General features: G+C 33.6%; 1 protein-coding gene across 2 annotated transcripts in view; it reads right to left on the reverse strand.

The window, feature by feature from the left end:
* Rgl (Ral guanine nucleotide dissociation stimulator-like) overlaps positions 1–24,572 on the reverse strand; it is a 164,403-nt gene that overhangs the window by 136,137 nt on the left and 3,694 nt on the right. Inside the window, exon 1 of one of the 2 annotated variants that reach the window (XM_089651594.1) lies at positions 17,128–17,572. The exons of the other annotated variant lie outside the window; for it this stretch is intronic. The gene's annotated coding sequence lies outside the window, so the exon portion shown is untranslated. Of the gene's footprint in view, positions 1–17,127; positions 17,573–24,572 lie in introns of those variants that run through there. 2 annotated transcript variants of the gene reach the window in all.

Consider the following 24,572-nt stretch of genomic DNA (forward strand, 5'->3'; position numbering starts at 1 on the left):
TATTGTTTTTGGTCTATAATGCTAAAGTTTTCTAAGTATATGAATCAATGAATTGCCCACCTTCCTTCATTGCTCACTTATCCTTCAACATACTATATGGCATCCAAATGTTCACATAGACTCCAAATAATGCTAGTTTTACTTTCCCATAGGTGTACTGTTTTGTAATGTAAAAAGATTAGATACTTTGAGTATATATTATAGGCCTAGTACGAATCTGTACAAAAGTTGAACATAGGGCCTACCACAAGTCTTTTATTGTCCAAAATGAATTATATTTGCAGGAATTAGAATGTGGTTGCCATACCAAACAGTCTGTATTGAGGCTTTGGAATCGACTTTATGATATTGGCCATATAGTAATGTAATCTAACCAAATGAAATCACGGTGCAAGAATTGTATGAAACTAAAGATGAAAATTAGCTATCGGCTGCTCGGCAATATTCGGAAATGCTCGGCCGTGACGTCACAAAAAAATCTGAGCCGAGAACCAATTTCAAATAAAGCGCCGAAACACTTCACTTCGGGTATGCTCGGATATGTTGGCCACGCCCCTTGTCGATTAGTCGCTGTGCATATAGCGACTCCCGTATAGTACCTACCAATTTCAAGCCATTTTTTTCTATATTTTAAATTTGTTCTTAATACTTTGAGTTAAAATTTACAAATTAAAGTTTTATTTGTTTTCACGGCGAACAACTAACTCTAGTTAATAATATTAAATTATGTGATAATTATTTAATTATTTTGTTACAATCGTTTCCGCTCGTAATAGTTGCATAATGATCTCATAGAAATATCGAACACTTCACTTTTCAGTGACGTTGGCAAAACAAAAAACTGGAGGTAAACGTGATTTTGTGTATAGAATTTTTTAACACATCGATGACGTAATATTGATTCAATTGTTCAGTCGCTCAACGCCTGAGTTGATACGAAGTATTTCCCGTAGTTTTGCATACTGGCTACAGTAGTACCTTGAAAATATATGAACGTCGATAATCATAACTGCTAAAAAACGTAATAATACTATTTTATTATGTTATTAGTGATTATGATTAGTGTTGAAAATACGTGGTGTGTAATTAATGTCAAAGCTCAGACATTTTTACTGCTGCGTGTACATACAATTTAAATGGAATAGCCAGCGTAATTAAATTTGTTTTTATTCGTTTTTCTTAGATAACCATCGTATGGGTAATACAGTTACTAGAAACTGTCGGGGATTGCGTCAAAATAACAGAATTATTTACAATTTTTATATTTTATTGATCCATTTGCAGCATGTTTATATTAAACATTATTTGGTAATGAGAGCCTCACTACGCGCACACCGTCCTGAGACCCCATTTTCCAATTGTATAATATACAAAATATGTATGTAAATAAAATGGACTGTATTGTAATTAAATTAAATATTAAGAAATAAAATAATAATATATAGATATTAATAAAAATAAATTCATAAAGACAGTTATACAAATTTAGTCAAAACGTATATTTTGATACCGTTGTATATTTAAATACTAACTAATGCTTCATTACTAACCGACTCCACACAATTTTTAACACATTTTTTTATTTGTTTTCAAAATGATTTTTAATATTAAACAAATGAAAAATACGAAAAAAATAATATGGCGTCTGATTTATTTTGTACAGTTAGCTGGATATTTAAAAAAAACAACAGGAGTGAGTGTGTTTTGTAATGGACAGTGGATATTAATGTTTTCTAAAAGGTGATGATAGTCGTTGTCAACATCGAGGTTGATCATTTAAAAGTTTAAAAAGAAATTATTGAATATTTTGTTACATTGGAACAGTTATTAAACACATGATAATAAAGTGTAAAATATAAAAATACAAGAAAATATAAAAAATTATATTGGTGTTCGTGAGTATTATAATAATTTTTAGCATATTTCTAAGATTTATTTATTTATAAATACATGATATTTGACAAAGATATTTAAAGATAATACATATATTTGATCACCACACTAGGCGGCTGACTGTTTTATTGTGACCATCGTTATTTTGTATCAAGGCTAGTGTAAACTTACAAATTAAATATATAAACATGCTGAAAATTGGACTTAAATAGAAAGTTAAAAAATTAAAGATAATACATAAAATATTAAGTATTATACAAAGTCTTTGTTTTCAAGGAAAAATGATTTAAAACTTAGGTATATATATATAGATATATCTCTCATTTAGTTGTAACTTCTAGCGATGATAACTGGAATGCTAATACAATTTTTTATTCAGATGTTCTGCAGGACTGTCTTTTTCGTTAATATTTCAATGATAACATTGAATTGCGTATCCATAGCGCGAACAAAACAAAATATTGTTATTACTTTGAATGGTTAAGTCACTTAATTCGCAATGAATCCTATATAATATTATTAAAAAATCAGTGCCCCAAGCCGTAGCGGTCACACCGGGACAAGAGTGCTCCCGACTGGGTGGTAAATTCATATCGAATCGTGTTGGTCGGAATGTTTTCACATGAATTACAGAATCAATATCAGGTATCTACAATTTTTTCAGCCGGCTGTTTAATGTTAATCGTAAGCTAAATACCGCTACTCGACCGGTTCAATGTCAATATCAGAATAATGAAAGTTGTCAAAGCAACACGGTAGTAGACCGCAGACATAGGGAATGCAAATCCGGATACGTTTTGGAAAATCCGGATAGGTTTTTGTAAATCAGCAGAGGTCTTGAAAAATCCAGATTTCGTGTAATTCAAAATCCGGATTTTTTAGAAATTAAAAAATAACAAAGAAACGTTTTTTTCTCAGATATCCAGTTATTCACATTATTTCTCTTTCATACATTAAATATTTTTCAGTCTTGGGGTTCATTTCACAACATTGCGTTGATAATGGGGATAGTCCGGATTTCATGTTTGATTTCTGATTCCACTGGGAATTCTCAGAAAATCCGGATTTTTCGAAATCCGCATCACAATCTCTGTGCAGGCTCCGAGAGCAATCTCCCCGAGATGCTGCGACGAGCGTTGGCAAGGCCGAGGCTGCAGAGTCTGGTTATGGTCTCTCGGACCAAAAGCCAGACCGACCGGTCCACAAGACCGCACTCAATAAATTACAATAATCATGTACGTGTCTCTCGTGACTCGCCTGCTGATGGCCCCCGCTTTCTTCCGCAGATTCCTTATATCGGCCTCCACAGGCGAAAGTGTAAAAATATTGAGAAATTATAGATTTGATCGATGATTTTAGCTAAAATAAATCGATAAAAAGCAACACAGGTTATAAACAGTAAAAAATCGATAGTGCCTACCAACATAAATATATTTTCTATCGTTCACCAATTAGTTAGGATAGTTTCCGTGAGATATTTAATCATACCCGTACATATTAGAAACAAGGGAGATGGGCCATAAAGCACTATTAGTACAAAACCGCGCGCACAAAAATTTCGTTAACATCATTCATCCTTACTACTACAAATCTACGGACAGAGGCGCCAAGACTTTTTTTCTACCTACACACCAAACGCATCACTTTTATTGGCTCCACCGCTTTCACAGTACGTGTAGTTTGGTCGTAGTTCTGCCATTGTCGGCACGCTTCCATGCCATATCTCCCTCTGTTTCTATTATCTTTGCTACACCCACTTTCATCAACATTTATACTGTATACCCATAGTATATTTGCGAGATTTTCGAATGACCTGCCAAACTTTCCATGAACTATTTATTGCACGGTTTTATTTCATGGTTGTGTTTCTTTTTGAAGGCCTTCTGTGATTAATTCGGTAATGGTAGATGGCGTGAATGAACTCACTTCCGTAGATATAAAACAAATGCACTTGGCAGTTTAGAGTGTAGAATAATCATCGGTGCTTGTAGCATTTTGAAAAGTTTAGGTTAGGTTATGTTTAAGTTTGTAAGATGATGTCCGTTTTCACGAAGGAACCGATTCTGAAAATGTTTACGGAAAAATTTATGAGGAGACACATCAGAATTTTCACAAAAATGAAAAAAAACGGTTTGCTCGGAATTAATAATAATAATATTTGGATGATTTGTATAGCGCAGTATTTGTGAAAAATCACTTCAAGGTCGCTGTAAAAATATATAATACATTTCTACAATACCTAATTTATAATAATACTAGTTTGACTAGATAACTATTATCAATGTATGTCTTCAGATTGCATCCACCGGTTCGTCGATCACTAATACAAAGCTATATGTACAATGTATTTGACTTATGAATTTGATGCTAGAATGTTATTATTATTATTTATTTATATTTTGTACTAAAAAATAATTTACAGTACCATACTTACCTTGGTAGGTCACTAGAGATTAAGAGGACGCTACAAGCCAAAAACGTGTATATTCTTGGTATACCTTATATTGTAGATAATAGGCATTAAAATCGCTTGACAAATGGAGTCTAGAAACGTTCGATTTCAAACACAAAACTGGTTTTTATTTATTTCGTAAATAATTTTATAAGAAAGCAAAAAAAGTTAATCAAGTGAATTGTCACAGATCTTAGATAATCTTAGCTATAATACTGTATTTTTTTATTAAAGTTGTTTCTTTACGCGTTCATACATTTCTATTGAAAAAATATTTTTTTAGTAGTTTGCATTTATATTTTTTTTGAGTAATTTATTTTTTATTTGTATTCTACTCGAGCGGAACGTTAGGAAAACCTTTAATTTATCTAAAGCATATTTTTTGGTATTAATAATGTACACCAATTCGTTATAAAGATTAATCAAAATAGTGATTTAGCATAAAGCTTCGCCTTAACATTGTTTATTGTTATTTTAGAGAAAATTAACGGTTTCCAATTTAATTGCAGGTTAATAATTGCGGTGTCAAAATGTAAACGGTCTGTTTTATTGGGAATTTTCGGGGTAAAGGGGACTGCGGTGGGCGTTTATAACTAATTCTAAAAAAAAAACATTCAAATATGTCCTCTATAAAATGATTTACCAGTACCTATTCATAAATAATGATCGTCATCGATTTTGTTTTGGTTCGAAGATTGAGTGTTCAAATGTATGCAAAATATAAAGTTAATTTACACGAAGCTTTTCCTCTTTGTCCAGCAGGATTTTCTTGTTGGTTGACCCGGTAGAGCGTCCTATGACCTTTAAGAGAAATTTTAACAATTTACGTGATTTACTAACAGTAATTTATTTTACGGTTCATTAAATTCCGACCTTTTTCGACGCCTACGAATTATTCCGTAAGTTGAGGGTGTCTCAAACTCTATCACATTTTATAACCAGCAAATCTATGAAAACACCATTTTGATTTTCCACATTTCAAAATTAACCGTTAAACGCAGAATTTTGGTCTGTTTCAGGTTTTAAATTGTGATGAGCTGTTAATCTTCCCCGTCATGTTGTTATACTAACAATTTTCACAATTTTAACGAAATCTGAAACGGGCCGAGAATTGACGTTTAACGTGGACCGTTGAAATGTTTAACAACAAAATAGCGCTGATCGTCGATATGAAGAACCTAAACGCCGTTAAAGGGGACCGTTTGAAGGTCATAACTTAATCGGCGTATAACGGTGACCGTTAGAATTTTTAAAAACAAAATAGCCCTGATAGTCAATATGAAGAACAACAATTGTGATGGACTTTTGAACACCCCAACCATATATACCTATGCGTATATCTAACTATAATCTATACGTATATTTATATGAGATAGGATCCAAGATATATACTCCTCAAAAATTGTCTTCTATAAATGGTCGCCCACGCAAACCTCAAAGGGCCAGAAAAGTTCACCGTTTGGGTATTTTACAGTATTTTTTGTCATTTGCGGCACTAACGTCATTAGCGAAGTTATTGTGTTTTCCCACGCAGATAATTTCACAAAAGATGCATCATTTGGATGGCAGATGCTGGGAAGTACGTAATATCCTTATGGCAAAATGTAAATGGAGATTACAGTGGTTATTATTATAGCTATTGTGATTTAATTTAGCAAACACAAAGCTAACTTTATATTAAATGGGTTTTATAGCATCACAGCATAATTTCAATCTTGAAATCCCATTTTAATGAACCCTTCAATTTTCTTCTAAAATATTTTTCTTCCCTACGCTTTCATTCCGAATGATCGATAATTACTGAATTATATAAATTCTAGAGGCGGGTCATGTTTTTTTAAGTTTTTTATTCTAGATAAAAGAAAATTACATTTTCACTTATTTAACTTGAAATCACTAATACATTACGCATAAATAAATTATTCACTTTCAGTGTTTTGTTGATTGAGCGTAAAAGTGAACAATGTTATAAATGAACCTAAATTTTTTGTAATGAACTCTAAGCAGAATTCTTACCTGAACAGACTAAGCAATAATTAAAATAGCGTATTATCCAGGGTTGATATTTTCAGTTGCGTACTTACCAAATATAAGAGATCCATAAAAGAATATTTCTCTGATGGTTTATGAATAATGTTTATATCTATATTTTCAACGTCTCAAAAACCCAAGCGTGTCTGATTTCGGCAAAGAGGGAGATCAATGACTGTCTGGTGCAATTTGATGGGAGCACTCTCCCCAATAAAGACTCCATTGAAATGCTTGGAGTTACTATATCAGACCAGCTCAAGTATCGGGAATCCATAGAAGCCCGAGTAAATCAGGCCTCCAAAAAGTTGGGCGTCTTGTACAGGGCTAGGAGATTCTTCAACAGTGACCAGCTGCTGACCCTGTACAAGTCTCAAGTCCGCCCAACTATTGAATTTGGGAGCCACCTTTGGGCTGGTGCCCCAAAATACTTGATAAACCTGCTTGAGTCTGTGCAAAGGAGAGCGATCCGTCTGATTGACAATCCGTTGTTAACAGACCGATTGCCTTCTCTGATGCATAGACGCAATGTAGGCATGCTGTGTCTGTTCTACAGGTATTTCAATGGAGCCTGCTCCAAGGAGCTAGCAGCATTGATTCCTGATGCACCGGTGCACGTGCGCGAAACTCGACGGACACGAACTGAACACCCGTTCACGGTTGACGTTGGCTTCATGAGAACGGGCCGTTTTTACGACTCGTTTTTGTGTAAGTCGGCTCGTATGTGGAACGAGCTACCGGCATCTGTTTTTCCTCCCTCCTATAATCCGAGCAAATCCCTTCCTACAGCCCCTACCTTACTCCGCCTCACAACGCCGCCCAACCGGGTGGTGACATAGTTCCCCTGTCTGTGCACTGCACAGGCAGGGACACTCTTGTGAGGTGTCACATAAAAAAAAAAAAATAAAAAAAATAAAAAAAAATTATTGTTTATATCTCTATCATGATTTAATTTATATCTACAACCTCTCTCCACGACTATGAATATATTGTTTTGTAATTTTTCGTTTTATATAATCTTTTGTTTTGTACAAATTTTTTAATTCATATTCCGTTCTCACAAATTTAAATAACTTATTCCATATTATGCTGTCTCAGTTAGTGTCACAAGTCACAAGGAGGAAATCCATAATTGGTTTTATTTTGCTATATAATACTTATGTACAAACTGGTTAAATGTAAACTGTCGATTTCCCGAAAATGAATAAATTTTTCATTTTTCATTTTGTCTGGAAGGCAATTATATATGTTGCCCCCCCTCGTAACCAATGGATTGCTTGCTAACTATCGTAATAACAGAGGAGTGTGTATATCTCCAAATAGTAAAAAATGAAGTCGCTATTCGCGTCTGTCTGTTTGTGTGCTTAGTTCTTCTAAACTAAGCAACGGATCTTCACTATATTAGGGTTTTCAATATCATTTAGAGAATTTCTTCCGGAAGGTTTACATATATTATACATGCATTTTATATTTATAGAAGGTAGAGAAAAAAGTCTCAAAACATTACTCCAAATCATTCACACGGGTACACGTCAGCTAGTTATATATAAATGTATGAATGCAGATAAAGCGAGGATTTAGTCAGTTAGTATAACTTATCACATCTATCAATAATTAACTTCTCAGAATAGAAAGAGAATTGATATGCTCAATGAGCACAGCTCATACATATTTTCAATTTAGCTAAATTCGAGTTGTAATAAATTATTGCTGATGTATAATCTACAAACTACTAAATTCTCAAATGAAAGTAGGTAGGTGCTTACTGTAGAATTTCTATTTTTTGTAACACCGCCCATTACTTTTTAACTGTTTACAGAATGTACCTTTTTCCAGCATGAAAAATCTTATTCAAGTTTTCTAGTTTTTAGATTGAATGTTTGCATCAAATCACCTAAATCTGCTAGTCAATTTCTCTAAAATTTCTAAGTTATATTTTGATTGTAAATGCATAAATTAATATTGCATTTTTAGAAACGAGTGATAAAACATGCGCATGTATTTTGGAATATGCATTTATCACACGCATAAATAAATAGTGCACACATAAAAAAATATTGTAATGATTAAGTGAAATGTTTCCAACGACAAACAAGTATACTTGATAAATGAAAAAACACGCTTTGTAATACACATGTGGTTTATTACAAGTGAAAAAACACACTTTATTATAGTAAAAAGTGGTGTATTCATTCAATAAAAAGTGGCGTATTACAATGTGTGTTTTTCACTTGTAAATCACCACAATTATTAATTCAATAAAAAGTGCTGTATTACAAAGCGTGTTTTTTTCATTTAATGCTACGTATACATACGCGAGCCGAACTACCGAACTGTCGAACTGAACCTCAACTTGTGGGAAAGGAACGAAGCAACCGTAAATGGCGCGAAACGCCGCCGGTTGCAGTTGCCTCGGTCGTTTCCCGTAATTCGTGGCACGGTTCGCGTTTAAGTTCGCAAATATATACGTAATAATAATAATAATAATTGGATGACTTATATAGCGCCGTTTTTGTGCAAAATCACCTCAAGGGCGCTGAAAATATACAATGTCACACCCCAAAGAGTTTGAAAAAAATTAAAAAAATACATGATAAGATAAGTTTTTAGATTCTCACGGCCAAAAGCATTTTTATTGTTTGTTTTTGGGGTGTTAAGCCGTGTTGCGCTAACTCCTTCTTTAGCCGACGTTTCGGACAGCGTTGCAGTGTCCCTCATCAGGGCAGATCCGGTAGATCCGAAGATGTGACATTTTTATTACATTTATCAAACAGATAAAATGTTGTTGACATGTGATTTTATTTATTCTATGGCAAGAACCATAAGGTATTAAGTCGGTAATGACATTTGTTTCCGTTAAAATCTACACAGAAGGCATTTCTAGTGTGTATTATCTATTCAATGATCGAAATCTTTGTTTTAATTTCTGTTTATAATTCGCTAGATACCTTTTGACGTATAATAACAAACCGACCAATTTAAGATGTTCTTACAAAGTATTTAGCGAACTTTAGAGAAAAATGGAAACACAATCGATGGAAAATGTATTTCTGTTAGGTAGCAGAACTGCAATATCGACATTTTTAACGATTTGTAGAGCCAAGATCATGGATTAAATCTATATTCGTGATGTTAATGAGTTAAAGCTAAGATCATCGGTTAAATCTATATTTCGTGATAATAATGAGTTAGGGCTAATATTATCGAATAAATCTATAGTTCGTGATATTAATGAGTTAGAGCTTAGATCATCGATTAAAACTTTATTTCGTGATATTAAAAAATTATAGCGAAAAACATCAATTGAATCCATATTTCGTGATATTAATTATTTATAGCTAAGATCATCGATTAAATATTTATTTCGTGAGATTTAATCGATGATCTTAACTCTAACTCATTAATATCACGAACTATAGATTTGATCGAAAATACAGATTTAATTCTTCACGGTTGACGTTGGCTTCATGAGAACGGGCCGTTTTTACGACTCGTTTTTGTGTAAGTCGGCTCGTATGTGGAACGAGCTACCGACATCTGTTTTTCCTCTCTCCTATAATCCGAGCCTCTTCAAGGCCCGCATTAACAAATCCCTTCCTACATCCCCTACCTTATTCCGCCTCACAACCGGGCGGTGACATAGTTTCCCTGTCTGTACACTGCACAGGCAAGGACGCTCTTGTGAGGTGTCACATAAAAAAAATAAAAATAAAAAAAATAAAAATAAAAAATAAACAAAAATAAAAAATCGATGATTTATAGCTAAGGTCATCGATTATCTATAGTTCGTGATATTAATGAGTTAGAGCTAAGATCATCGATTAAAACTTTATTTCGTGATATCAACAAATTATAGTGAAAAACATCGATTGAATCTATATTTCGTGGTATTAATTATTTATAGCTAATATCATCGATAAAATCTGTATTTTCGAAGGAAGCAAACACTTTAGGGTGTGACATTATATATTAATTGAAAAAAACATAGTATAAGTTAACATAATAAGCCCTGATGAAGCTTGAGATAAGCGAAACCAGGTTGGCTGTCATTATTGATTCAAAATAAAAAGTGGTGTATTACAAAGTGTTTTTTTATTAAATCTGTATTTCGTGATATTATCGCCAAGATCATCGATTAAATCTACATTTCGTGGTATTTTTAGATGGACGTTAGTGAGAAAGAGGGAGACGTTACAACTGATCTACCAGGAACACGGAATACCATAGATTATGGTGACGGGTGACAGTAACCCACATAAAGTTGACTGTTGACTAGTGACAGCACGCACGACCTAGATGGGACGCACGCTTTGACATTTTCCTCGCTGGTTCTGGCCGCGATACTTTTTCTTTGCATTTCACACGGGCAGGGCCGGGGTAAGACATTGAAATGCGAACCGCAACACACTCGGAAAACCTAAAAATTAACTTCAACGAAAAACAGCATTGTACATGGCTGAGTTGGAATCGCGTCCCACCCAGACGTCGTGTCGTGTGAGTTCAATTCCTCGACTGGCTAAGTCCTCCATCACGTCACAAGCAACATTTTCTGCTTTCTGTGATGGTAGTAGGAGATTTGCAAATATTGTCAGGTTATTCGTAACTCGGGAATATTCGTAACTTTCGCATAATATAACATGAGAGGTCTACGAAAGGAAAAGTATTACTCTCTATTAAAAATTATTTCAGATTCTGTCTGTATTCTGAATTGAGGATAAGTCTTATTATCCATAAACATATTCGTAAATTTGTGTGTTGAAGTTGAATCAGAAAAAACTCAAGAACGGTAAGCTCTCCCCCTTCATGAAATTTGCACGGCTTTTTCTCTCCAGAATGTCTAGATTTACACAAATATTTTCAGATTTTACGTCATTTCTTGAGCTATGAAGTTTTTAAATATATGTTCACATTTTTTTAATAATTCAAGTCGCCGTATTATTTGTTAAATATTTTTTGAAATTTCCAAAAATAAATTGAATCTCCGAGAATCCGAGAAGATAGTAATTACTAGAAAATTATTTAAAAGAATATATCTTTCCAGTGTTTGCGATATTTTCCCACCGTCCTTCGTTGTTCGTGACAATGTTAAATGAAATCAATTAATTCATCAACACATGAAGTGTGAGGAAGTTTTTCTTTTGCATGATTCTTAAACGTTGTAATAATTATTTTTTCCACGTAAATTCTCGAGGCGTTACATCTTGAGAGAATTCTCGAAGAGAATCTCTATCGTATAATTACAGACGTCAGGTAGGGAGATTACTTTATAATAATAATAATATAATCAATTTTCAATACAATTAAACCGAACATAAACAGTGAATTCCCACACTGCACTAATGTAGATAGGTACTTGTGACGAAAAAATTGTGTTAGGCGCCGCGCTTAAATTAAATTTAATTTTACATGATTGTTCTGCAGAAACAAATATTACTTTCTTTATAGACCATTGATCCCATATTTAAAGCTCAGAAATATTTATAAAGATACTTTCAAAACTACCGATGAAAAGATTCGGACTAAATTTTTACAAGAATCTATGTTTTGGATACTAGGCAACTTTGCGCCAAAGGCATACTAACTCTAGAACTCTATTTGATGTAAATGTCCAAACTGCTCGCGATACTAGAAGCAAAGAATACTAACTCTAGAACTCTATTTGATGTAAATGTCCAAACTGCTCGCGATACTAGAAGATAAGCATACTAACTCTAGAACTCTATTTGATGTAAATGTCCAAACTGCTCGCGATACTAGAAGATAAGCATACTAACTCTAGAACTCTATTTGATGTAAATGTCCAAACTGCTCGCGATACTAGAAGATAAGCATACTAACTCTAGAACTCTATTTGATGTAAATGTCCAAACTGCTCGCGATACTAGAAGATAAGCATACTAACTCTAGAACTCTATTTGATGTAAATGTCCAAACTGCTCGCGATACTAGAAGATAAGCATACTAACTCTAGAACTCTATTTGATGTAAATGTCCAAACTGCTCGCGATACTAGAAGATAAGCATACTAACTCTAGAACTCTATTTGATGTAAATGTCCAAACTGCTCGCGATACTAGAAGCAAAGCATACTAACTCTAGAATTCTATTTGATGTCAATGACCAAGCTCGCGATACTAGATGCAAATCATACTAACTATAGAACTCTATTTGATGCCGATGTCTAAACTGCTCGCGATACTAGATGCTAAGCATACTAACACTAGAACTCTATTTGATGTCAATGTCCAAACTGCTCGCGGTACTAGATGCAAAGCATACTAACACTAATAATAATAATAACATGGAATTTATATAGCGCAGTTTAGTGTCATTTCACTAGAACTCTATTTGATGTCAATGTCCAAACTGCTCGCGATACTAGATGCAAATGGCAAAATCTCCTACTTATACCTTTAGCTAAAACAATATGTGGCCAAAGAAATTTAAATAGTTTGCAACACAGCAGAACAATGCACTTCCAATGGCCATTAGACAGAACACAAATTAAGCTAAATATAAATTGGACACCGATTCTGGGATCACCACATCACCAGCCAAGACAGATCAAACATTAATGATTTTTTAAACCTCCTTACAAGTACGTTTTTTTAATCTAGATACAGTTAAAATGTGACTGTATGACTATTTCCCAAAAAAAATTAGTCATTCAGAATATATCTGAACAAATATTATGTTTTTCACGCAGACGGCCATGTCCGAATAAATATAATGGACGAGATGCGACTATATTAATATTTTTAAGAACACGTGTTTCGACTTCCTCATAACATATTCGTGCTTTACTGATTTGTTATAAAATTTGTCAAATCATTCGTTATAGGCCTCCAGTCCCGTTTTTAACAGGAAAACGAATAATTTGACCAGATTTTTAATAAATTAACAATACTTCATATCAGTAAGGTTTTTCCGTGTATTATGACCAATGGTAGAATGTTATTGAATTTTTTATTGTTTTTGAATAATTTAATTACATTTTGAACTGTGTATGCTGTCAACACAGAATATTAAAACAATATAAATCAAATTTTAAAAAAACTGGATGTTTTGCGTGGCTGTGTCGACATGCCTACGCCTGACCTAACCTAAGGGTGTTCTATACTTTTTTCAATTAGGTAGGCGACTCATTACGCTATACGCATCATGGCTTGAATTATTTCAGCGTATCGTTCGCCATATCTCGCGTTCTAACCTAACCTAACCTAACCCAACAAATAAAGCGTAAGTTATGCACAATGCTGTCGTATGTCGATACAGCCACTCAAAAATTTTGGCAGTTATATATTAGAATAGAATTGTAAGTATGTATAACTGTGGTGCACCGTCTTTACTATAAATAAATCTAACAAAAATGTACGTTAAGGCGAAGCTTAATGACAAATCACTATTTCGATTAATCTTTATAACGAATTGGTGTACATTATGAATACCAAAAAATATGCTCTAGATAAATTGAAGGTTTTCCTATCGTTTCGCTTCAATACAATACAAATAAAAAAATAAATTACTCAATAAAAAATAGAAATATAAACTACTAAAAAAATTTTTTTTTTCAATTGAAATGTATGAACGCATAAAGGAAACAACTTTTAAAAATACAGTATTATAGCTAAGATTATCTGTGACAGTTTCACTTGATTAACATTTTTGCTTTTTTATAAAATTATTTACAAAATAAATAAAAACCAGTTTTGTGCTTGAAATCGAACGTTTCTAGACTCCGTGTGTCAAGCGATTTTAATGCCTATTACCTACGATATAAAGGTATACCAAGAATATACACATTTTTTGATTGTAGCTTCCTCTTAAGTACCTATCAACAAAATATTTTTCATACAAAAGTAATCATTTTAAAATATCCCAATTAATAATGATTTTAATACTGACTCCGTCCTGTCCAACGCCATGTAAATGTTTAAGGTAATGGAATTTCACATTCCTCATGAGATAGTTCGGCATTTTGACGTGCGCGTGCTGCGTGCAGTTATTTAGCACGCACGAAAAGCCGTCATTTGGAAATGCCCGTCAGAGGGCTATGGTCTCTTCTGAATTTGGTAGTTATGGTGGTTATGATGGCCAAGATACAACCATGGACATCGAGAATAATCATCATCATTTTTTACTCCTTAAGCGTCGATATAATATGTATATAAACTGTATTGTTGGTCGATGCCTTTAACGGTGACCGGATAAATCATCAAAATGATAATTCATCACATCTTTAAAAAGTTATATAAAGTCATGGAAAGTGATGAAACAAAAAAAATATATTAACTGGGTTAAGTAGGTTAGGTTTTTTTTATCGTTTCTAATTACTTTATATCACTTTTAAAGGTGTGTTGAATTGTAGATGTGTTGATTTATCATGGAACCGCCTTTAAATTTTTCGCTTTTGGGACCCATCGCTACTTCTACAACCACTTCTATTCATCACCCGCTATAACACAGGGACATCCCTAGCATGGCGGATGAATTATCACAAATATGTATAAATGTTCAACAAGTTCTTATAATAAAATAATAATAATTTAAATTTAGACTCGTGATTTTTTTTTTTTATATATGAACTCCACACAGGAGGCCCTGAAGAAAATAATTTCCCTCAGGGCCTATGTCATCTTTGGGGATGCTGTGTGGAGGGTCTTTTTGTGGAGAGGATGGAGTGAACATGGGTCTTGAAGAGTCCCATGTTGTAGGAGGGAGGAAACGCAGAGGCCGGCAGTTCGTTCCACAGCCGAGCTGTTGAACTTAAGAACGAATCGTAGAAGCGACCCGTTCTCATGTGACAAATGTCAACCGTATACAAATGTTGGGCGCGCGTTTGGCGTGTATCCCGACTACGCACCGGTGCCGAAGGGATCAATGACGCTATTTGATTCGACAATGTTATTATAGGACGGGTTGTTTTACAGAATTTGAACAACTCATCAAATTTCAAGGTTGATCTTCAAGTTCTGTGAAGGTTCTATTCATGTTCTATTATTATTGACCAGTTGCTTCTCAAAAATAATATAGTAATAGAGCTTCGATAGAACTTTCACGGTTGAGTAGGTACTGATACTAGAAGAAAATAATTATTTTTAAATTAACATATTTAATAAATACAATAATTAAAATAAAATAACTTTGTTTTGAATACCACTGTATTGTATATATTTATGAAACATTCGATACTATCGGTGTGCATAAATACATTGAAATGTGCGCTCTAAGTGCAAACATCTATAAAATGTACATTTCAAATCTGACGTTTCCAGGAAGGAAGTGGTGACTTAATTAAATTGATAATTTATTAGTATTCAATATTACTGTAGGTAAAATAGAAAGTAGAAACCCACATTTAGTTCAAAAGAATACAGGGTCTTTTGAAATATGTGCAAAAATATTTCCGCACCTAAATTTTTTTACTATTTATTTTTCGGCTCCCGAATTTGACAGGCAAAACGGCATAACTCAGTTTATTAAATTATTTTATTTGATGTGTACAAAAAAAAACACTTTCCGTGCAATTATCTCGCTCGTCAGCTATCGGAAGGTTGAAGGAACCAAAGCGCACACCAGATACTAAGTCAGGACCTATACTATAATCTTCAGTCCTAATCTATCAACTCTATTTTTGCCTCTAATCTTCTAAAAATAATAATATCAATAGTAGTTGAGGATAAAATAGCAACTTTAAAATCACGCAATGTGCAGTTTTTTTTTAATAAAGTAGAAATCCTCTGCAAAGTTTTATCTTTTACAAGCCTCAGATTTTTAATAAAAGTTTGTTTATTTGAAGTGACCTGCCAAACAGTGGCGGCTCGTGACTGTTGGGCGTACTAGAGTGCTAATATTACAGAACATGGCATTTTGATGTTGTTGTAGAACAATTTTTTTTTTCGAAAATTCGATTTATTGTATGAAGATTTTTAGGAAATATGTACGGCGTATATATTCACGGCCAAACTGAAATTTCCTAAAAATCTTCATACAAAAAAAACGAATTTTCGAATTAAAAATAAAAAATCGTTTTCAGCTACAACATCAATAATGACATTTTTTGTAATATAGCTCTCTAGTACACCAAAAAGTCACGAGCCGCCACTGGATACCAGGTAAAAATGTTTTCTGTACATGTTTGTAAACAATTGGATAGAACCTAGGAAGTCATAGGTACAGTGCCCTTACCGTGATTTTTCAAAAAAACGACGCTGTACAAATTATCCATAATAAAATGATAATGTTAAAATTACCTTATAAAATTATGTATATTTAGGAAATTGCCACAAAATTATTAAAACCACGTAGAATATACAAAATGTGAGAAAAAAATGCATTTGAAACCATAGTGTTTATTGAGTAACATCATTTTACTTTTGAACCATCTTGGTGTTGCTATTTTATAGCAATTATAACGCCCAGCGCCCTCCTTTTATTTCTAAAAACATACAGACTGTGTGCACCATCTGAAGTTTACCTTGCTTCGAGAACATGGTGCGATGGCCGGTTACCTATGACGTATGAATTATGAATCACGCTAGTAATTATATTCACCGTACCAACAAGAATGAGCAATCAACACACGAAATAATAGAGGACACCTCCGGTGAAACAATGTAGGCGGTTAGGCGCCTAACCTCAGGCGGAGGCAGAATTAGAATGTGTGCGGTGGCCGCGGAAGGTTTGCGATTTGTTTCCATTTTAGGCTGTGGAATGTTTAAAAAAATTTCCGAGTAAATTAAATAGGTACCTACTGCAATTTCCAATGCCGGTACTATCTCGTCAGTGGTCGCCACCTGTATTGCGGATCCTTGTGGTAGTCCCAGGCAGAACTCCTACGTACGTCATCATAAAGCATTCCAAGGAGACGTATCTTGTCGTATCTTGCTTAGTGAATTATAGGAATAAAAATATTTTTAAATCGCGACGAATTTTTTACAACTAATAACAAACTTCATTGATTAACTGATATAATGAAAATGTTTAGTTATTTTTTTAATGTCTACATTTTCTTGTAAAGATTGATACTTCAATCAACAGTTCAGGAATCACAATTTACGGGATGCGCGATTAACAATGGCGTCATGTCGGCTTGATCATCTCCTAAAACGTTACTCCCACGGCAAACTAAAGGTGGACAGTCGGCACCAATACGCCATTCATATGAAGGAATGAATGCGTATTAGAATATTATTTCAGAGTTGGAAATAACATTTCCGAATGTTGGAGCTCGATGAGGCCAAGGTTGTAGAAGGAATCTCAATAAAAATGAACCAAACACAATACAGCTGTTAATCCAAAACCAGTCGTTCTCTTGTATCACAATATGTGCTTAAATTACAATAATAATCAAACAAGAGACCAATCTGAACTGTAAGGCTATAAAACTATATACATATTCAGTTCGTCTGAAGCAGCAAAAACTCTGTGAATTCTGATGTCACGAAATGTGAACGGTTTTTTTAGCTATTATTTTTCGCTCGTAACGTCATTAACGTTGTAGGTATAGCCTAGAAGCATGCCGAGCTATAACCAAATTGCACGGACTATCAAAGTGGCGCACAGTGGGCTGAAAATTGCCTTTCATAGAGATAGAGACATGAATTTTCAAGGGTATTTTTTTGGCTAGAAATGGATTCTGCTGATCATTACTATGCTACAAAATTTCGTACGAAGCAATTGCGTGTACAAATGAAGGAGTTATCATTTTTTTAAAGAAAAATTTGTATGGCACTGACATTAAAAATGAGGCTATCTCTGGAATCATAAGATTGGCCATTTTATCCTTACACACAGATAGTGAAACCTCTATCTATTGGTTTTAAAGGGACCTATTGAAATAAACGATGAATGCGGGAAAACAATGAATGCGGGATTAAGAAGACAAAACACAAGGAGATACGATCCAGTAAAGATACCTTCCTCCAATCTGCATAACCGTTGGTAGATTAAAATTATAAGAAGAAAATAAGTTTTATATGTAAATAAATGTATTTATTTAAAAAAATACAAAGCTAAACAGAACCAAAATTTGTTTAAAGTTTATTGCATTGTAAATACATAATCTTTCATGGACATTTGTTTTTTTACTGTTTTATTTCCGCAAGTCAATAGTATATTTTCAGCTTTGCAAATGATATTTTTTTCGGCATCAGATATTGAGTATGCGTAGTAGAAAGTTTTCAATCTTTCAAAGAGTGTGCATGCTTCTGAGAATGAAGGTACAGGCAGCGGCTCCTCTTCATCAATATCGACCTCTTCTGTTGTCTCCGTCAATCTTGCGTCACACAAGCTTTCGATAGTTTCTATCCCACACGTTGGAATATTGTCGTCGAAAGTAACAAAATTGTTAAAATTTGTTTGAGTATCTAATCTAAGCCAATCATCTTCAGAAAACTCAACGTGTTCTAGTTGTTCATCTAAAGATTCTGACACTCTATTGTAACCGCATTTGTTGAAACAGTTTACAACTGTTGTCTGTTTGACCTGACGCCAAGCAGTCAATGTGAAATGCAACGCTTGTAGAATGTCAATCTTTAAAGTTGCCTTATTTACTGAAGTGCCCGAATCCATCAAACACACAGCTTTCTGCACAAGTTGTTTCCGATAAAATCCTTTGAAACATTTGATAATTCCCATATCTAATGGTTGCAAAACGCTCGTACAGTTTGCAGGATAAAAAATAACTTTTACATTCTTCAAAAATGTCGTCTCAGTTGGGTGCGCTGCACAGTTGTCTATGAACAATAAAATTTTTCGTTAAAAACTGACGACAACTAGCGACTGACGGCGGCGACAAACTGTTATTCTTTCTCTTTCTCTATTAGAAGTTTCGCGCATCGTAACGAGTGCCGTCTGGCGCCGTTTCAACACAGACAAAATATGTCAAATACGCGACGTAATTCCTACGATGAATGCAGGAAAATGGTGGACATAGAAACGATCGATGCGATCTATTTTTGTATGAAATGAATTCGGACTAGAAGAAATAAATGATACATCCGGGAAAACGATTATTCGAGGAACGATAGATGGAGGTTTCACTGTACTACTATTTATTTGTATTTTTTGACAAACTTCGTATTGTGGCACAACTTACGATTTTTTTTTTAAAATCCTCAAGTTGAAAAAAAAACTTTTTTATGTTGATGATTCATTTTAATGCTTTAACAATTTTTTCTTAAAAAATGATAACTGCTTCATTTGTACACGCAATTGCTTCGTACAAAATTTTATAGCATAGTAATGATCAGCAGAATCCATTTCTAGCCAAAAAAAATACCCTTGAAAATTCAAGTCTCTATGTCTATGAAAGGCGATTTTCAGCCCATTGTGTGGCGGAGACTTCTATAACTAGGTCTCGATTGACTATTTATTTACTGAGGCTTGAATGATATTTGAATTCTGTGAAACACTGGTAACCAGATCTTCAGATCTCCGGGTCTAGCACAGTGAAATCGATAACTTTACAATATTTCCCGAGCACGGTCGTACTATTGATATCCAGACCGATGTTGATAACGCAATCAATCAGAATTCGATATACGCTGGCAACACTGGCGCATCTATCTATGAATTGTCACCCCTAAACGTCAGACGGCTACGTAAAAGTTAAAAATACAAATAATTAGACAACATCGAATTGAAATATTAACTTAAGACGATGCACTACGTAGTAATGTAAAATCATGTGTTTTTGGTTTGAAAATTTGGTCGCCTAGAAATGTTTCAGATGCTTTAATTAAATACTGCGAGTAGAGTACATCTTGGCCTTTGAAACAATCGAGTATTTTTTAGATAAGTCTTTTTATAAGTTCATAAAAAATAATGTATAAGGTCTATGAAAACTGCTTTAAAGTTGAAAATCTCCTACTTATGAACCCATTTTCGGTTAGGATTTTATTGTATAATGTGGAAAATTAAGTTATTTATAAAATGATCTGAAAAAAATTAAATATTTATTGCTGAACATCCACAAAATTAAATAAAAGGCACTTTTTGGCCATGTTTTTTTCTTGCATAAATCAAAACAGGCGGATGGTGTTAAGCGGGAATTTAAACCTTATATCGTCATCTACGCAAGGGGTGTTATTGGTAACGGCTCGATTTAAAATATTACACGACGTAGTGCATCGCCTTAAATGTACATTGGCAGTCCGCATGTACTTTTTGACACTACAAAAGGGATAGTTCATGAGGTCATTAATCATAAGTCATAAGTTGACAAATAATTAACATCTATTGTTTATCGATGGTGGAACGGAATCAATTGATCACATCTTAGATGAATAAAAGTCTATGGATCGTGTAACGATTTATTTCAGTTCTAAGAGTTTAGTTAGTTCATCCCCATTAATTAATAAGCCAGTTATTTTGCACGACAATCATTATCCAAAAAGTTGTGCATATTGACAGCAGCGGCTTTTGTCTGCTGACTGTCATATCTGACCATAGATGACGTATTTCGTCAATATCGTATTGTCTCTTGTATCGTATTCTTTCTGTCAATCCCAAATTGAAAAAATCGAAAGAATTTACAGATATTTTTTAAATCCATAAATTATAACTAAACTTATTTTTTTTAAATACACCGAATCCATTAAATTTCACATATTTAACTCCCTTCATACACGCTGTTCATTTTTGTCATCAAATCTTTTTTTTATTTCAAAATCTGAATAATGGCCTGAACTCGCCTGAGCTTGCCAATAATTAAAAAAAATTATCATATATTGTCAAGATCAACACGACAAACTGACTTTTTTCATCTGCCCACATGTAGAACCAACATTAGAAGAAAATATCCAATTCCCCGTAAATGTGTAGAGTATAAAACAAAATTCCACATTGTAGACATTCTTAGCAATAACCTTCAGAAATAGCGAACAAAAGTAACGCGTACGATCATAAATTAATACGCACGTATGGAATGTATCAGAAACACCTTCCTAATCATTTCCTAAATTCCTCTTCATCTCCCCTTTACCTACGAATTAGTTTTAAGACACATTAAAACTCCTACCTCTAAGCACATGAAACATTGTTGGTATTTAATTAACTTCATACGTATATCCTATCTACGTTTTATTATTATTGTTTGTTTCTTACAAATAAATAAATTATTTTGCCGTTCCAATTTGGTCGTGTCCAACACAACATGTGAAAACAGATTCGTTAAATATAACTGTTGATACAAGGGAACATGTTGCACGGCAGCCGACAAAACAAATAACAAAACAACGTAACGTTATTATAACAAACTCTGATAATTATGCAAGTAATTAAGCGTGTCGGTCTACACATTACATTGTGATTATAATAATGAGCCACTTGCGCTGACATTTAGTTTTCAACTCTGGAAAACTTTATATATTTCTAAGGCTTCTAGTATTTTTTTAAAACGTAACATTTTAGAATTATTTTATAAATTAGAAAAGTGAACTGTACCGGACAGCAGATGGATATACCTAAATAATTATTAAATAATCAAGAAAAATAATATTTGTCTGATGTCACACATTTTACGATGCCGACTCCTTTGAGGCTTGTCTCGTACGATGATAAGATTTTTAATCACCGCACACGTGTCATATCGCCAGTTCAAGGATGAATTACTCGCACGACAAACTGTGGGAACTTAGTAATTAATTCTCGGCGCTGTGATGCCTTATCGTATTTCTATTTAGATATAAGAAAAATTGCTCCACATTAACACGTGCAGAAATTGTTGAAGTCGAACCCAATAAATACGCAAACAATTGGCCCAAACAGTCAGTTGTCCGACGACTTTCGGAAGTTGTGTTTCTTTGCAGTCGATGTCACTGGCATAGGTGTTTAGTACATGAACTTGATTGACTTTTTAATAGCCATAAGTGAATAAAAAAAAATGGACGCCACGTGGACTCATTTTTGCTGTATGTAAATGATTTTTTTTTTGTAAAAAGACGTAGGTATATATAACATAACCTATGAGTAATATTTTTTTTAATATATGGATTGGAATACTATATATTAATAAATCTCAAGTTCATATGTGTAAAAAATATATATTTTAAATCATGTTTACAATTTCGTAAAAATAATGCCAGCATTTCATTGTCAGATTTGAATGTTAGGCGTCAAATTTCAAAGCCCCGCCACGTGTTGCTATATTATAAAAAAACATTTAGTATAGAGTTTTATAAAAAAATAAATAAAGAATAATAAATTAGACATGATTACAGTGATAAAAACTTGTATTTCTATTACATTATAAGTGCTGCTTTTTGCATGTAAAAAAAATCTATTCACAGTCAATTAAAAATGCTTGCAAGAGGCTCATTATATAATATCGCACAGTTTTTTAAGTACAGTAATCGACGAAAGAAATATTCAAATTGAACAGCTGAATTTGCCATGCGAACTTTATTAAAAATATATGAATACATACAGGTACACAAACTTCACCTTCAAGATAAAGAGGCACTTTATGTTCACCCTTACTAGCTGCTCCTCGTTCCCCAAACCTGTGGCAACTTTATTAAAAAAATTTACGATATGCGGGAATACCGCAACATAATTTTATTCCCGCCATAAATCTAGGTAGATGAGCAATAAACCCACCTTTATACTAGGTGTAAATTAATAATTATGGTGTACCTTATGCACTTTACTGGGTGTGTGAGAGCTTCCCTCGCGAGAAATAGACATATCTATATATCTATATGTATATCTAAGGTCGATTAGCGCTAGAAAGTAATGCAAGTACGTAACACTATGCGCAACGGTTAGTCTCTTTTTAGTAGGTACATATTAGCGATGTATGCCGGGATAGTATTGTTACCGAGTATATTATGTATACTCGTATATGTAAATGTTTGTTTTTTCAAAATTTTAAATCTCCAAGTTCTTCACCAATTGCTTTGAAATTTTGACACAACTTTGCATTCGAATACGCGTGTTTTTATATACCTATATTACACAGACGTCACCTGTGACAGGTAAAAACAGGTTTTTTTGATAAACAGCGCTATCTGTTGGATAAACCTGCTTTTTTAAAACAGTGTCATCTGTTTTAACGTAAAAGCAACACGCGCTATTGTTTCTATGTCTGCACAGACATACTGAGCCACAGCAATGTGTGGCGGGGTTCAGCTAGTTTGAAATAAAAGAGTGTCAGGTTTCATGTGAAAATTATAGGGCTGTGAAAATAAATGTGTAATTATTATAATTTGACAATTAAATCTATCTATTATCTCCGTTTATTGGTGATTCAAAAAAATAAATATATTATAAATTTTTCCGTTATATATGTGTAAAGTTTTGTAGTTGTGAATTCTAGTGTACCTGAAAACTAGTTGTTGAATTGATAAGAATTGAAAAAGTTTTTTTTGTATTTGTTTCATATTTATGTTTAATTTAAATACAGATATTTTACACAAACATTACATTCCGGGAAAGACAATATCGGTAAATTATTTGTAAAATCAACGTTGCAATATCGAACGTTTTCAAGCCACATTTTATGGTGGCTCTAGTATTTTAGTATTAAAGGATGTAGGCATCACACAATTTATATTAAAAACTAATCTATATTAATCCGTGTGTACTAAAACTTTTCAAGTCATTTTTTTATGGAATGGGGAAATGCAAGGGAAAATTTCCCACAATAAAGGGAAAACCTGCATTCGACTGAATTAGCGATCCACGAAAACGGTCAACGATATTTTTAATGTTCCATTTTGAATTTGTTCGGGAATGTCCGTTTGAAGCGCAGCAGATATTCCGAGCAGATGCAATAATCCAAATCATTTTAGGCAACGATTTAAAATATTTTTTGTCGTAATTGTCTTCAAAATGTGCTTAGGGCGACGCGTGCTTCAAAAATTATAACTAATTTAATTAATCTAGAAAATATCAATAGCCCTTTTACATAACTAACGACATTATCCCAAAAGTCGTGCTTATCCGACACCATGTAAATCGCGCTAAATGCAGCGGCTTCTGTCGACTGACTGTAGGAATCATATTCTGACCGTGCTCGCAAATATCGCTATCTGACCATAGATGACGGATTTAGTCAATATCGTATTGACGTAGGGCTTTATCGATCATCCGTGCTAGAACCTCTAGGAAAACATCACAAAGACAAAAATAGACCGGAACAACAGACTACAAGCAAAAGTGAACCAGGAAAGATTTACAGAGACAAAAAGAGATC

Source organism: Hesperophylax consimilis, chromosome 4, assembly GCF_061612785.1.
Source record: "Hesperophylax consimilis isolate HC1 chromosome 4, BYU_Hcon_1.0, whole genome shotgun sequence".
NCBI classification, from domain to species: Eukaryota; Metazoa; Arthropoda; class Insecta; order Trichoptera; family Limnephilidae; genus Hesperophylax; species Hesperophylax consimilis.